The sequence below is a fragment of the Pan troglodytes genome, chromosome 9 (assembly GCF_028858775.2).
Source record: "Pan troglodytes isolate AG18354 chromosome 9, NHGRI_mPanTro3-v2.0_pri, whole genome shotgun sequence".
NCBI classification, from domain to species: Eukaryota; Metazoa; Chordata; class Mammalia; order Primates; family Hominidae; genus Pan; species Pan troglodytes.
The window spans coordinates 6,189,273-6,203,859 of NC_072407.2; the positions used below are offsets into that span (position 1 = coordinate 6,189,273).

General features: G+C 46.0%; 1 long non-coding RNA gene across 5 annotated transcripts; it reads right to left on the bottom strand.

Annotated features, from left to right (window-relative positions):
• Positions 1-13,823, bottom strand: LOC129136391 (uncharacterized). Of its 5 annotated transcripts, none has more exons than XR_010147424.1 (6): positions 13,700-13,791; positions 11,513-12,889; positions 6,890-7,084; positions 5,937-6,071; positions 5,405-5,557; positions 1-824 (listed from the first exon to the last, which is right to left on the bottom strand). It is a non-coding gene; the product is annotated as an uncharacterized LOC129136391 (long non-coding RNA). The 5 variants fall into 5 exon arrangements; XR_010147425.1 differs by having other exon boundaries at positions 13,573-13,750; XR_010147426.1 differs by lacking the exons at positions 6,890-7,084; positions 13,700-13,791 and adding an exon at positions 13,798-13,823.
• Between the last annotated feature and the right edge of the window lie 764 nt (positions 13,824-14,587).

Here is a 14,587-nt window from a genome sequence, read left to right on the forward strand (position 1 = left end):
CAGATGCAAAATACATATTTTAAATCAGTTTTTAAAATTATCTTCCAACAACCACCAGCTAGAAGATAAAGTAGAATTTGAACATTTTTTACTCTAAAAAAACCCAAACAAGAGTATAAAGTACTTAGTGACGGTCCTCTTGAAAAGTGTTTGGAGTCTGTAGCAAGAAAATGACAAACTTGAATGACAAATGTAAGAAACAAACTTTTGAAAAAACAAAAGAAAAAAAGTGGGTAGGGAGTTTGACTCTCACAAAAAATCATTTCTTTCCAAATCAATGTGTAGCCTTATCAGATTTTCAACCAACATTCTAGTGAGTTTATTTGGGGGTGGGGGTGGGCGGGGGTGGGGAGATACTTGGCAAAAAGAAGCTGAAATTCGTACAGGAGAAACACGAAGGAACGGCCAAGAACATTTGGAACATCAGAGCCGAATTCAAAAGTGAAGGTGATGTAGCAGATTCATATTTAGAGCTCCCCGCAGACCAGCAGTCGGACAAAGCGTCTTTGGCCCTGGCCCCGTAACTCTCACAGCAGGCTGAGGAGGTAGATGCTCTTATCCTTGGAGTCTTCCCAGAGAGCAAACTGAAGCTCAGAGGGGGTTGAAAAAAATCCTGAAGGTCACACAGCTACGAGGCAGCGCAGTCAACTCTGAGACTGTGACTCCTGACTTCACAGCCACATCTTCTGTAGGTCGTAACACGGACCCTCATTCCACGATACCTATCCCGCAATGTTGTGTATGCACGGGAACCTGGGGGTGGCTCGGTCGAGGAAGTCTGGCGGGGATATTTCATAAAAGAGGTCGAGAAAATCAGGTATGCACTGGGGAGGAAAAAAGGCAGTGAGATTTGCTCTCCACATCAAATGCCAAAATACATTCCAGGTGAATTACAGAGGCCACGACATGTGAAAAAAAAATGGTTAAAAATAAAGCTAGAGGCCGGGCGCGGTGGCTCACGCTTGTTATCCCAGCACTTTGAGAGGCCGGGGCGGTTGGATCACCTGAGGTTAGGAGTTCGAGACGTGCCTGGCCAACATGGCAAAACCCTGTCTCTACTAAAAATATAAAAAAATAAGCCAGGCATGGTGGCGGGAGTCTGTAATCCCAACTACTGGGGAGGCTGAGGCAGGAGAATCGCTTGAACCCTGGAGGCCGAGGTTGCAGTGAGCCAAGATTGCGCCACTGCACTCCAGCCTGGACAACAGAGCGAGACTCCATCTCGAATAGATAAATAAGCTAGAGAGATGTGTGCTGCACACTCATCTGCTTTCATGCTGGGGAACAATGTTTCCAGCTTTAGAACAGTGGAAACATGATGGAAGAAAAGGGCAGCTCAGCCCATTTCACCACTTCACCATTTCAAGTTTCTGTCTATCCAAACATGTCCACCAAAATTAAAAGGCAGATTTCCACTCCTGGCTGAGATGGGGTAGCAGGGACTGGATTTATCTTCCTGCCTGAAACAACCAAACAGCAACACAGAACAGATAAAATACACAAGACAATGAAACAACCAAACAGCAACACAGAACAGACAAAATACACAACACAATGGCTCTCAAGACCCCACACGTGGGCTGTGCACAACAGTGCTTCCCGGGCTGGGAATTGGCCTCAGGGGCCTCTCGCTGCCCATGCACTTTCTAGTGGGTTTCCAGGCCTCAGTGTGGGAAGCGGGAGTTGAGGTGGAGCCCACAGAGTCCCTGAGCTGATGAGACAGAGCTGGGGGTCTCCAGGCAGCTGAAGTTCGTGAAGCTCAGAGAGCTTCCCAGAGAGAGAAGCTGAGACCCGAGAGTACCCCTGGAGTATTAGGGACTGAGCCATCAGCACATCCCAGGGGAAACGTCCCAAGGCGGGAAAGCACAATCCGAAAGGACTAGAGAGACCAGTGCCGGGCGCTCGCATGGACCTAGGAATTGTGTCTGCTCCCACCAGCCACAGCAGAAAACCCTATCACGCACAGCGGTGGGGGGCTCAGAAACAGCTTGCCTCCATAGTGGGGAATAGTTAGCCCACACTATTCCAGACCTCCCTTACAAACGGTAAAACTAATACTTGAAAGGATCAAACTGCTTGCAGATAAACAGCTACATTCCAGAACAAAGCTCAGGAATATTTGTGGAAATATAAAAGTATCTAGCTCCCACCCGAGTTAAAGTTTACAATGTCTGCATTCCAATAAAAAATTATCAAAAAGACAAAGAAGCAGGAAAGGGTGACCCATAAAAAAGAGGAAATATCAGTCACTCAGAGCCAACTGTGGGACGTTAAAGCTAACAACTAAAAACCCTAAGTCAACCCCTAAAATAACAAAACAAAGAGTTACAGCGAAAAAGCCAGCAAACAAGATGATGTAACGAATAAAACTTCTCATGAACGCAAAAGGAGGCAGAAAAAGAGTAAAGGGGAGAAAAGAACAGATGTGACAAATAGAAAGCAAATAACAAGGTGACAGACTCTAACCTAATCATACCAGTAAGCACATTAAATATCAGTGGGCTAAACTCCCCAATTAAGAAGCAGAGGGGCCATGCACAGTGGCTCACTCCTGTAATCCCAGCACTTTTAGAGGCTGGTAGAGGAGGATCCCTTGAGTCCAGGAGTTCAAGACCAGCCTGGGCAACAGAGGGAGAACTCATCTCTCAAAAAAAAAAAAAAAAAACTTTAGCTGGGCGTGGTGGCATGTGCCAGTAGTCACAGCTGCTCGGGAGGCTGAGGCAGGAGGATCCCTTGAGCCCTGGAGGTCGAGGCTGCCATGAGCTGTGATCGCACCAACACACTCGAGCCTGGACGCCAGTGAGACCCTGTCCCCCCCACAAAAAGAAAGCAGAGGTTGTCTGATTGATAAAAAAGCAAAGCCCAACTATGTGCTGCCTGTAAGAAATCTGGTTTAACTGGCCAGGTGTGGTGGCTCACACCTGTAATCCCAGCACCTTGGGAGCCCAAGGTGGTAGGATTGCTTGAGCCCACGAGGTCAAGAACACCCTGGGCAACATTTCTACCAGGGTTTGGTAGAAACCCCGTCTCTACCAAAAATACAAAAATTAGCCAGGCGTGGTGGCGCACGCCTATAATCCCAGCTACTAGAGAGGCTGAGGCACGAGAATCGTTTGAACCCAGAAGGCAGAGGTTGCAGTGGGCTGAGATCACGCCACTGCACTCCAGCCTGGGCGACAGAGCGACACTCTGTCTCAGAAAAAAAAAAAAAAAAGAAGAAGGCCGGGCGCGGTGGCTCACGCCTGTAATCCCAGCACTTTGAGGGCCTGAGGCAGACGGATCACCTGAGGTCAGGAGTTCGAGAGTAGCCTGGCCACCATGGCGAAAACCTGTTTCTATTAAAAATTCAAAAATTAGCTAGGTGTGGTGGCGTGTGCCTGTAATCCCAGCTACTCGGGAGGCTGAGTCAGGGAGAATTACTTGAACCTGGGAGACAGACGTTGCAGTGAGCTGAGATGGTGCCACTGCACTCCAGCCTGGGTGACAGAGCAAGACTCGGTCTCAAAAAAAAAAAAAAAAAAAAAAGAAGTCTCAAGCAATGACCTTGCTCTCAGTTTAAGGAAAATAGAAAAAGAAAAGCAAATTAAACCCAAAGTGGGCAGAAGAAAGGAAATAGTAAACATCAAGTGGAAGCTGATAAAACAGAAAACAATAAATAATAGAACAAAATTGAGAAAACCAAAACTTGGTTCTTTAAGAATATCAGTAATCCTGATAAACCTTTAGCCAACTTGATGGGGAAGGGCCCAGGGAAAGGAGGAGAAGGATAGAAATTACCAATATCAGGAACAAGAGAGGCAGCGTGAGTACAGATTCTGCAGAGATTAAAAGAATAAAGAGCCTGGGCGCGGTGGCTCAAGCCTGTAATCCCAGCACTTTGGGAGGCCAAGGTGGGTGGATCACCTGAGGTCAGGAGTTCGAGACTAGCCTGCCCAACATAGTGAGACCCCCATCTGTACTAAAAATACAAAAATTAGCTGGGCGTGGTGGCACGCTGGTCTCGAATTCCTGGCCTCAAGTGATCCACCCGCCTCAGCCTCCCAAAGTGCTGAAATTACAGATGTACAGATGTAAGCCATTGCACCTGGCCTTAAATTTCTTCTTTTTTTTTTCTTTTTTGAGATAGAGTCTTGCTCTGTTGCCCAGGCTGGAGTGCAGTGGTGCCACTTCTGCTCACTGCAACCTCCGCCTACCAGGTTCAAGCAATTCTCCTGCTTCAGTCTCTGGAGTAGCTGGGATTACAGGCATGCACCACCATGCCTGGCTAATTTTTTGTATTTTAGTAGAGACGGGGTTTCACCGTGTTGCCCAGGCTGGTTTTGAACTCCTGAGCTCAGGCAATCCACCCGCCTCGGCCTCCCAAAGTGCTGGGATTACAGGCGTGAGCCACTGCGCCCGGCCAAGTTTTCTCTTTAAACGGATGGCATCAGAAGTGGATCTGGCGTAGAGCTTCCAGCGGCCCCCAGGAGCTCTGACTGACCAATGGAGGACCCACAGGGCCCACTGTGCCCTCTGCTCTCTCAGAGCAGCTGGGGATCGTGGGAAGTTCTCTCTTGGATTCCAAAGCTCCATGGATGTGTGTTTTGAGCCATCTGAGTTTGCTTGAGCAAATTTTTTATCTAAACTGGGTTCAGAAGTCGTGACAGAAACTGGACTGGGTCCAGGATGGAATCTGATTTGATCATTCACTGGCTTGGATCCAGTTAGAGGCCTTGTGTGTCTTGACTGGGTCAGGCGGAAACTGGCTGTAAATGGCAGGACTGCAGGAGGTGCACACTCCAGCTTTTGGACATTCACAAGGATGTTCGTGTTCTACTCTCTTGGTTTCTTTTTCTTGCACACTAAGGCAGGGAAAAATCATTGCTCAGTTGATCATGAGGATCTAACAGCCAAAGCCAAGATTTAATGTAAAATGGGATCCTTCATCTCTGAAAAACCGAGCACCTTCTGGCTTGTATGTCCGTACGTGTTAGGTCCCGGACGCGGCAAATGTTTACAGAAATGGTGGCATCTTACTAAAGGTGAATGAAAATCACGGTGGGATGTTCCAGGTGAACACCACTGCACTTTAAGAAGTGCACCTAAAAACAAGGGCTCCTAATTAGCCTCATCAGGGATGCCAATTGATGTGAAGAAGCTTCTAAAATGATTTCAGTATTTTTACTCCCTCTTTTAAAAGTGTCTGCATAAAAGGCAAATGAGGCCTGGCAAGGTGGCCCATGCCTGTAATTCCAGCACTTTGAGAGGCCAAGGTGGGAAGATGGCTTAAGCCCTGGAGTTTGAGACCAGCCTGGGCAATACAGTGAGACACCCGCCCCCCGCCCCCCGCCCCCCGCCCCCCGCTCCACAGCTCCCCACTATCTCTACAGAAAAAAAAAAATTAGCCAGGCACGGTAGCACTCACCTGTAGTCCCAGCTGCTTAGGAGGCTGAGGCGGGAGGCAGAGGCTGTGTCTGAGGCGTGTGAACCAGAGCGACTCCATCTTGAACAGGGGCTGGGTAAAATGAGACTGAGTCCTACTCGGCTGCATTCCCACATGGTCAGGCATTCTAAGTCACTGGATGAGACAGGAGGTCGGCACAAGATACAGGTCATAAAAACCTTGCTGATAAAACAGGTTGCAGTAAAGAAGCCGGCTAAAATCCACCAAAATCAAGATGGTGACGAGAGTGATCTCTGGTCGTCCTCACTGCCACACTCCCACCAGCACCATGACAGTTTACAGATGTCATGGCAACGTCAGGAAGTTACCCTGTATGGCCTAAAAAGCGGGGGTGGGGGGCATGAATAATCCACCCCTGGTTTAGCATCTCATCAAGAAATAACCAAAAAATGGGCAACCAGCAGCTCTCGGGGCTGCTCGGTCTATGGAGTAGCCATTCTTTCTTCCTTTACTTTCTTAATAAACCTGTTTTCGCTTTGCGCCGTGGACTCACCCTGAATTCTTTCTTGCACAGGATCCAAATCCAAGAACTCTCTCTTGGGGTCTGGATCAGGACCCCTCTCCTGTAACAATTGCAGTGAGCTATGATGGCACCACTGCACTCCAGCCTGGGTGACAGAGCAACACCCTGTCAAATAAGATAAAGACAAAATAAGATCATAAATATAAATTAATTAAGACAAATAAAAAGCTTAAGTGACCAATTGATAAGAAAAAATGAATCTGCTGAGCTTTTGGCCTGGTTACGATCCCACACAGAAAGCTGTCCTAGATGAAGTGTGGCTAAAAGGTCTCTCAGATCCAGCAGGCTTTACTTCAGATCCACCCACGCTGAGCCCAGGCCGAGGGAAGGCTTTCTTTGCCTTATTCCTTGATGGGCCCCACCCTGTACTCAGTAATTTCAGCTAAGAGGCAGTAGCCACATTAGAAGGACCACCTATCCATAGGTTGGTGTGAAAGTAATTGTGTGTGTTTTCTTTTTTTTGAGACAGAGTCTTGCTCTGTCACCCAGGCTGGAGTGCAGTGGCGCGATCCCGGCTCACTGCAAGCTCCGCCTCCCGGGTTCAGACCATTCTCCTGCCTCAGCCTCCCGAGTAGCTGGGACTACAGGTGCCCGCCACCACGCCTGGCTAATTTTTTGTATTTTTAGTAGAGACGGGATCTCACCGTGTTAGCCAGGATGGTCTCGATTTCCTGACCTCATGATCCACCCGCCTCGGCCTCCCAAAGTGCTGGGATTACAGGCGTGAGCCACCGCGCCTGGCCAAAATTGTGGTTTTTGCAATTACTTTTCAACCAGCCTAATAACTAAAATGCACCTTTCTGACATTCAATGGCTACCTTGAAACCATTTTGTGAAAGAAATTTACATCTCCACAAGACATTTCCATTTGCAACGTCTGGGAGGGACATCCCTTTGTTTTAAATTTACGTCACAAGTCTTACCTTTGTTTAACGTGTTTTTCCTGGCCACGTTGTCTTCACTGGGCCTTGCTTTTTTCTTGGTTGAGCAAATGATGATGGTACAGTATTTAAGCTGAAAGTCTCAGCTTAAATAGCTTTTCATATATACATTTTCTGCCTTGTTTCACCTAAGAGTTATCTTTTTTGAAGGCAAATTGTTCCCTAGCTAACGATTGCCTAGGATGATGAAACAAGTAATTAGAAGATTGATAGTCTAAAGGGGGAAAAGAAAACTATTTGAAAGCTGGCAAATGAAAATTCTTTCTGAAATCTGTAAGATCTGTTTCTATCTGTGTCTGTTATGACTATATGTCTCTCTGTATGACATGTATCTGATAATATTTAGGAAAAAGCTGAAACCACCTTTGCATTGTCTCTTTGACTGAGACGGTGAGAGACATCTAACTTAATTGACTCCATCTTGCCTTTTTTTTTTTTTTAGAGATGGTGTTTTGCTCTTGTCGCCCAGGCTGGAGTGCAATGGCGTAAACTTGGCTCACCACAACCTCTGCCTCCTGGGTTCAAGCGATTCTCCTGCCTCAGCCTCCCAAGTAACTGGGATTACAGGCATCTGCCACCACACCCGACTAATTTTGTATTTTTTTTAGTACAGATGAGGTTTCACCATATTGGCCAGGCTGGTCTGGAACTCCTGACCTTGTGATCCGCTCACCTCGGCCTCCCAAAGTGCTGGGGTTACAGGCGTAAGCCACCGTGCCTGGCCCCTCCATCTTGCTTCTAACCTCCAAGCTGTCCTTGCTTATTCCTGGGAGTAGGCTGAACTAACTTTGGGAGAAACTTAGTTTATAGTTTAAAACAAAGACGATAACAGCCTTTCCCAGTGGAGAGAGCTACTAAGGGCCCCTATAGTATCCAGAAAAGAGAGAGACAGAAGTATTTGATAAATTAAATTACATGGGAAGCACTGCCAAATAAGAAATGATGTTTAACCTTATTTGAGACATTGTTTGTGAATACGTCATTAATATATGCTCCAAAATTGTATGGGGTTCCTAAAATTCTGATACATCTGGGTATATGCTGTCACTCTTAATTACAGTTAAGTTATTGTAGGCCACAGAAATAATCAAAATTCCTTGTGAGTTCTTCTTTAACCATGACCATTTGACGTCATTTCCAGAGTTAATTGCTTTTTTCTGACGTTTCTGAAAACTCCTCACAAACACACACAATCCTACAATATTGAGTCCTCCAGGAGGTTCGTGAAAGGAGAGAAAGGACCCTGATAAGCCCTCTTGAATAGGCTTCTGATAACTTTAGTGTAATGTCATTTGGACTGGGTAAAAATTCCCGGAACTCTAATGGAAAGATTGACTGGTTTATAAAATTGCTAACCTGGGCAGGACAAAAATTAATTGAATACCGAGAAAACACTTTGCCAGCTTTTCATGCTAAATCAGCCAGTACTGATATTGTTTAGATACTCAATTTGAATTAAATCCATCGTCCAAGTCAAATTACCTATGATAACCCTTCTAATAAACAGTGCTATGCACCTGAACTGGAGAAACAAAATTGGTATTTAAGAAGATATAAGTCCAGCATCAAGCATGGACACATGGACAGCCAAGATGGCCACCTGGTCCTTCCTGTGTCCTTGAAGCTTCCACTATTAAATGCTCTGCACTCCATGATTCATCATGGAAAAGACAAATTAATACAAATTTTATATATATATGTATATATAATATACATATATATATTTGACATGGTGACCGTTGTAAGTTGTTAAAATGGTTTACGACCGATGTTTGGTCTGCCAAACCCATAATCCTGGGAGGACAATCGAAACTTCCATTACACTTCTGCTACTTGATGGGCCATTGAAACATTGCTGGAGGGATTTCCTTCAATTGTCATTTTCAATGCGTGTTTTCTGGTTATATAGAAGCTTTCCCAGGCAAGAGCACTGATGTTATAGCAGTAGCTAAAAGATTATTAGAAAATTGTTTTTCTCATGGGATGTCCCTTGAGAAATCTCCCATGATAGACGTACTTGTTTCACTGCTGAAGTGGTAAAACTGTTAATAACTTGTTACAGATACAATAATATTAAGCAAGGGAACTGAATGAACTGGGCTGCCTTGGTCAAGGGTGTTGCAGGTGGATGGCCGTCGGGTCCATTTCCAGTGGAAAACATAAGTTGGTGCCTTATGAAATAGTCCCTGGAAGTCCTATATAGAACCTCATGTATCTTCCGCTCCTCAACTCCGATATGGCTAAAGGCTCCTAGGCCTTAATGCATTATGCCTAAGTACATTTTCACCAGGTACAGAAAGCTTTTCATGGTCCACTGAGGACCCTATCAAACGCTTCACAATCTAGAACCCAGACATTTGGTTTTCTGAGAGTATCACAGAAAGACTGCCCTTGCCACCCACACTGCAGTGAAATTTTAGGACTTTGAACCCTGGGTTCGTTACCTCACCGCTCAAGAGGGCATCGCCAGACTCTAGCAACTGCAGCCCCATTGGAGATTTTAAGGTAAAGCTAATCAGGGAAGTTTCTCCCCAGAAGCAGCTGGCATCCCAGATATGGACAGCTTTTTCCCAACAACTTAAGACTGTCATGCCTCTGAATAATAGAACTAAAAAGGGATCTCTTATGTGCACTCATGGGGTATACTTTTATTTGTGGAGGATTTTGCAGCCAATCCTATATGTGGACAACCTTTTGCCTTGACAAGTTGGAAGACGAAAGGCCAATGTAGGTGAAAAAAAAAATTAGCTCACTCCAAGTCTCACTCTGTTGTCCAAGCTGGAATGCAGTGGTGTGATCTCAGCTCACAGCAACCTTTGCTTCCCAGGTTCAAGCGATTCTCCTGCCTCAGCCTCCCAAGTAGCTGGGATTACAGGCACCTACCACCAAGCCCAGCTAATTTTTCTGTTTTTAGTAGAGACAGGGTTTCACCATGTTGACCAGGCTGGTCTCGAACTCCTGACCTCAAGTGCCCACCTCGGCTTCCCAAAGTGTTGGCATTACAGGCGTGAGCCCCTGTGCCCGGTCTGGGTGAAAAATGTTGAGGGTGCCTTTGTTGCTTCCCAATCAATCACAAACAACATCGCTCCACTCCTCTACATCACAGCTTAAAGAGAACTCTGGCAGGAGCTTCACCCTTCTAGATGGGCATTGCTTGTGAGGCCTCTTTTTCCATGGTTTGGAGTAAATGAGGCAAAGATTTAAAATGTATCCCTCTGCTGGGCGTGGTGGCTCACGCCTGTAATCCCAGCACTTTGGGAGGCCGAGGCGGGTGGATCACAACGTCAAGAGATCAAGACCATCCTGGCTAACACGGCAAAACCCTATCTCTACTAAAAATATTAAAAATAAGCTGGGTATGATGGCGGGCGCCTGTAATCTCAACTAATCGTGAGGCTGAGGCAGGAGAATCGCTTGAACCCAGGAGGTGGAGGTTGCAGTGAGCCGAGACATGGCTGGCGCCGCTGCACTCCAGCCGACGGAGCGAGACTCCGTCTCAAAAAAAAAAAAAAAGTATCCCTCGTAATTGGCTCTGGAACAGATTCTACTCCAAAGGCTATGGTTACACAACAGTCTTTAAATTCTCTTGCTAAAGGAGTGTGGGATGATAGACTTGCTCTGGATTCCTTACTAGCTAAACAGAGGAGCGTCTGTGCCGTTGCCGATGCTTCTTGTGGCACATGGAGGAATGTATCAGGTATTAGAAAGGTTCGGTTGTAGGGGATTAACAAACAGGCTGCTTGTTTGAAATGAGTAGACTCTTTATCTAGCTCACTCTCTGATCTATTTGATTTTCGTTGGTTTGCTTCATGGGACCCCACCTAAGGAGCATGCTTCACATTCTTGGTATTAAATATGATCTTCCTGATGGTCATAATACTCGTCTCCCTGGTGCTCTGCATTCTCTCCGGAGTTTTAAATGTTTGCATGCAGCCATCTGTAGGATGCTAAATGGTGTCTCTTTGACTGGAGCAACAAGAACTCAAAGAAACACAAGGCCATGAGGACGTCGTAACCTAGGTACGAATGACATTCTGTGACCGGAAGCTGGAAGTGGCGGTGACTGAGGGTAGTGCCAAGGCCCTAAGGCTTGGCTACACTTTCCACTAAATGAGAACCTGACCAAAGGCAGGGAATTTTTAAACAAAATTATAAGAGGCCATTGTTTTGGACTGAGCTCCTGCAAGAGGCCCTAACGGACCAGACCAAACCCAGATGGAGTCACGCAAGCTAAACGCAACACCATCAAACCGAAGCTTTACGGAAGCAGATAGGTCCTAAGGCAGACCAGGGTTTGTTTTTCTGAGCACATGAAATTCCAGCACAAGGAGGTTCCTCTCTATCCCTTACAAAAATATATAACCCGAGGTCCTCGTTCCCACTTACGAAACCCATTGTTCTGCTATTTCCCAGTGGGGCTTGGGACCAAACAAGTACATTTACAATGGCGACAGGGACATCAATGTCTAAAGGGGGAAATCGTTAAATTAAGCTTGGCGTAAGGCTGCCTCCTGACATATTTTATGTTCCACCTTCTCCATCCACCGTGAACTGAAACCTCACTGGAGACGTAAACAGACTGAAGCCTTCCCTTGTGCCACTCACCAGGTTTCCGCTCATCAAGGGTGCCGGCCATTCCAACCGTGTTCAGATAAGGCAAGCATGGAGCTGCAGCCCCTCTGGCAGTTTCTGTGCTTTGCTTCCGTTTTCTGTGCCTCCTTTCCTTTTTCTGTCCACCAATCTTCAGCCACACAGCAGCACCAGAGCCTCTCTGAACCTATTTTGGTTTGGGGGCTGCCCCATTAGCGAGTGGTTCTTTGCTTAATTAAACTCTGTTAAATTTAATTTGTCTACGGTTTTTCTTTTAACAGTGCAGAAAAAGCATTTGAAAAATCCAACGTCGGTTCCTGACTTGTTTAAAAAACATCACTCAGTAAATTAGGAATAGAGGGAACTTCCCTAACCTAATACAGGATATCTATGAAAACCCCACAACCGATGGCGGAAGACTGAGCAGTTTCTCACTAAGAACAGAAAGGAGGCTGGGATGTCTGCCCTCATCACCTCCGTCCAACATTAACCTGGAGGTTCCTGCTCGTGCAATTAGGCCCCCAAAAGAAATAAAAGCCATACAGGCGAGAAAGGAAAAAGAAAACAATCTTATCTACAGATAACGTGACCATCTAACCCGATGGAATCAACAACAAAAGAAAAACCTGCAAGAACTACTCAGTGAGATTAACAAGGTTGTGGAATAACAAGACTGATATACAAAGTCCATTGTGTTTCTATAAAATGGTAATCAACTATCAGATATTGACATTAAAAATACCACTTCCTAACTGTATAAAAATAGGCAATACTTAGAGGTCAATCTGACAAAAGATGTGAAAGACCTCCAAATTGAAAGAGTGAAAAATCCTTGGAAGAAGTGGAAGAAAACCTGAATAAACAGGGACATCCAAGGTTCGTGGATTAGTAAGTTCAATACTGTTAAGATGTCAACTCTCCCTGCATTTATAGAAATTCACAGGTCCATTCTAAAACACATATGGAAAAGCAGAGGAGGAGAAGAGCTAAAACAATCCTGAAAAAGAACACAATTGAAGAGCTAACATTCTAAGAATTCATATGAGACCAGCGTAAGCAAAACTTGAGTGATACTGGTGTAAAAATATTCAAGTAGATCCAAAAGAAAACGGTCCAGAAATCAGCTTACACACACAGACTGATGACTTTTTTTCAGGCAGGGTCTCACTTTGTTGCCCAGGCTGGAGTGCAGTGGTGCCATCTCTGCTCGCTGCAGCCTCAAAATTCCCAGGCTCTAGGGATCCTCCCACCTCAGCCTCCCAAGTAGCTGGGACCGCAGGCACCCACCACCATGCAGGGTTCAGACTTTTGACAAAGGTGCAAAGGCGACTCGGTGCACAATTGTAGCTTCTTCAAGAAACCATGCTGCAGCAATTTCATATTCTGGAACGACTGGATCCCCATATGCAAAAAGAAAAAGAAGAATAATTTGCATTCATACCTCACACTATACACAAACATTAACTCAAAAAGGATCGTGGGCCTAAATGTAAAGCTGGAGCCATAAAAACACAGGAGAAAATCTTTACGACTCTGGATAAGGCAAAGATTTCTCAGACATGATACCAAAAGCACAATTCCTAAAAGAACAAATTGACAAACTGAAATTCATCAAAAATGTTTAAAATTTGCTCTTCAGATGGTTAACGGTGAGAGGACAAGGCCACCAACCAGGAGAAAAATCTTTGCAAATCTATTTCATCAAGGATTGATTCAGAATATATACAAAGAACTCTCATGGTGGCTCACGCCTGTAATCCCAGCACTTTGGGAGGCTAAGGCAGGCGGATCACTTGAGGTCAGGAATTCGAGACCAGCCTGAACAACATGGTGAAACCCCACCTCTACTAAAAATACAAAAATTAGCCTGGCATGGTGGCAAATGCCTGTAGTTCCAGCTACCTGGGAGGCTGAGGCAGGAGAATCGCTTGAACCCAGGAGACGGAGGTTGCAGTGGGCCAAGATGGCGCCACTGCACTCCAGCCTGGGCAACAAGAGCAAAACTCCATCTCAAAAAAAAAAGAAAGAAAGAACTCTCAAACTCAACAATAGGAAAACAAATAACCCAATTTTACAGCAACGGGCAAAAGATCTCAACAGATGCTTCCCCCAACAAGATGCATCAGTGGTGAAGTAGCACGTGCAAAGCTGCACGGCACCCCTGGTCCCGGGAGACACGCAAGCCAAAATCACAGACCGCACCCTCCACGTCTAGGAAGGGCCAAAGTCAGCGAGATGAACCATTCCAACTGCAACAAGAAATGAGAGCTAGGCCGTTTCTGAACAAGTTTCACACACACCTCCCACAGCATCTAGTTTTATTTCTAGGTCTCTCCCCAAGAGTAAGGGAAATGTATGTCCTTCTGAAAACCTGTGTGTGAATGTAAATGGCCACATTACTTTCCATGATTCAAAACTGGAAACCACCCTGATGTCCACCAAGAGACGAACAGATGAGCGGGTTGGGGTGTACCCATGCTGTGGCAATAAAAATGAGTGTTTACAACAGACACAGCAGCAAGCATGGATCTCAGAATAGTTACGCTACGTGACAGAAGTCAGACAAGGAGTGTGTGCGTGCTGCAGGATGTCATTTATGTAACACTGTAAAAAAGCACAAACCCTTGGGTGCAGGGCTCATGCCTGTAATCCCAGCACTCTGGGAGGTGGAGGCAGGGGGTGTCGCTTGAGCCCAAGAGTTTGAAGCCAGCCTGGGCAACATAGCAACACCTCGTCTCTACAAAAAAAATAAAAAACTTAGCCAGGTGTGGTGGTGGGCACCTGCGGTCCCAGCTACTTAGGAGGCTGAAGCAGGAGGATCCGTTGAGCCCAGGAGGTTGAGGCTGCAAGGAGCTCTCATTGTGCCACTGCAATCCCAGCCTGGGAAACAGAGTGAGGCTCTGACACACACACACACACACACACACACACACACTCCCACACTCCCAGCCTGGGAAACAGAGTGAGACCCTGTCACACACACACACACACATTCCAGCCTGGGAAACAGAGACCTTGTCTCACACACACACACACACACAAACACACACACACTCCCAGCCTGGGAAACAGAGTGAGGCCCTGTCTCTC